This window comes from Colobus angolensis, unplaced genomic scaffold, assembly GCF_000951035.1.
Source record: "Colobus angolensis palliatus isolate OR3802 unplaced genomic scaffold, Cang.pa_1.0 Scaffold51, whole genome shotgun sequence".
In the NCBI taxonomy this organism is placed as follows: Eukaryota; Metazoa; Chordata; class Mammalia; order Primates; family Cercopithecidae; genus Colobus; species Colobus angolensis.
The window spans coordinates 12,722,977-12,725,220 of NW_012118599.1; positions in this window are offsets into that span (position 1 = coordinate 12,722,977).

A 2,244-nucleotide genomic window follows, 5' to 3' on the forward strand; every position below is an offset into this window, starting at 1 on the left:
GCAAGCTCCGCCTCCTGGGTTCACGCCATTCTCCTGCCTCAGCCTCCTGAGTAGCTGGGACTACAGGCGCCTGCCACCTCGCCCGGCTAATTTTTTGTATTTTTAGTAGAGACGGGGTTTCATCGTGTTAGCCAGGATGGTCTCGATCTCCTTACCTTGTGATCCACCCGCCTCGGCCTCCCAAAGTGCTGGGATTACAGGCGTGAGCCACCACGCCCGGCATTTTCAATTATTTTTTATATACCCTTTAATTATGTTGTAGACATACAATGTGGTATGTATGTTACTGGCTCTTTTGTATTTGAGACTTTTTTTTTCTTTTTTTTTTTTTGAGGCAGAGTCTCACTCTGTCACCCAGGCTGGAGTGCAGTGGCCAGCTGATGGCCCACTGCAGCCTTAACCTCCTGGTCTCAAGCGATCCTCCCACCTCAGCCTCCCAAGTAGCTGGAACTACAGGCATGTATCACTAGCCCTGGCTGATTGTTTAATTTTTTTTTGTAGAGATGGGATTTTGCCATGTTGCCTAGACTGGTCTCAAATGCCTGGGTTCAAGTGATCTGCCAGCGTTGGCCTCCCAAAGTGCTGTGATCACAGGCATGAGCCACCGTGGCAGGCCTGTATTTGAGACTTCGTTTGTAACTTTAGAAGGTGGTTAATATCTCTAAATGCTCCATATTGTGCTTGAGAAAAAACAAACAAAAAAAACCTAGTTGTTAGGTTAAATCTTTTTTTTTTTTTTCGAGACGGAGTTGTGCTCTTGTTGCCCAGGCTGGAGTGCAATGGCACAATCATGGCTCACCACAACCTCCACCTCCCAGGTTCAAGCAATTCTCCTGCCTCGACCTCCCGAGTAGCTGGGATTACAGCCATGCGCCACCACACCCAGCTAATTTTGTATTTTTAGTAGAGACGGGGTTTCTCCATGTTGGTCAGGCTGGTCTCAAACTCCTGACCTCAGGTGATCCGTCCGCCTCGGCCTCCCAAAGTGCTGGGATTACAGGTGTGAGCCACCGTGCCCACCCAGGTTAAATCTATTAAATCAAACCTGTTAATTGTGTTGTTCAAAACAAACACACAAAAAACTGCTTGCATGCTTTTGTATTTGAGACTTTTTTTCTCTCTCTTTTTTTGAGACAGTGTCTCACTCTGTCGCCCAGGCTGGAGTGCAGCCCTTTATTCAAGAAAAATATAACCTACTTGAAGGCTGCACAGGACATAGCTTGGAGAAGAGAGAGGCTGAAGGTCTCTCTAGACCAGTCAGGGGTGGGGATGAGGAGGAGTATAAGCCTTGTCTGAGGAAGAATGCTAGAACGTAGGGGCTTAGGGGGAAAGCAGGGATGGAGGGCCACTCTAGGTTGGAGGTCTGCTTTAAGCACATTGCAGGGCACCAAGGAAAGATGTCTAGTAGGCAGAGGGGTATGTAGGAGAGGCCTGGGTTGCAGTCTTAGATCTAGGCATCATGCTGATGGGTGAAGTCATGTGCAAGGACAAAAATCACTTAAGGGAGTGCAGTGAGAAAAGGGCCAGAAATTGTGGTCTAAGACACTCCTGAATTGGAAATCAGACATTTAGTAACCTGCTCTATTAAGACACATATGACTATGTCTCACCTTTTTAAGGATTTATCAGTGGCCTAAGGGGTGTGACTAAGTCCTACCTTGCTACCATTGTCAGCCTAGTCCAAAATGTCTGTCCTCCTTCTGTCATCATGCCCACCAGGCATCCCTTTTTGTCTTGGGCATTGTTCAGTGTTCCAGGCCCCTTTTGACTAAGAAGGTAAAACTTAACCCCAAATCAGTTCATCCCAGAGCAGATTATAGCCAGTGGAAAGTGCAGGGGGCAGGTGGCACCACAAACAACCCTGATCTACTTAACTGTCCCAAAATGAAGTCATTCCTTTTCAGCATGTAGGTTTCAACGGGCTGGATTTCTGGGCCATTCACTGGCCTCACTGCCACCCCACCCAGATGATGGAATGGTAGGACTGTGATAGTGCTGCTGGGTGGAGAGGAGATCACACCCAGGAGGGGCTGAGGTTAGACATCAGGAGGGACTTCGCTGGTTTCACCTGGGTGAGATTATATGAGAGGTCAATGTCCCAGGATTCTTGGGATCCCCGAGGACTTGAAAAGAGAAGACAAGAGTTGTCTTATGTCCAAAATAGGGGAGGAAGGTGGACCACATTTGCATTATGGTGCCACATGATGCCTTGTATTTTTCTGTTCCCTTCCCTGACTGGGAACT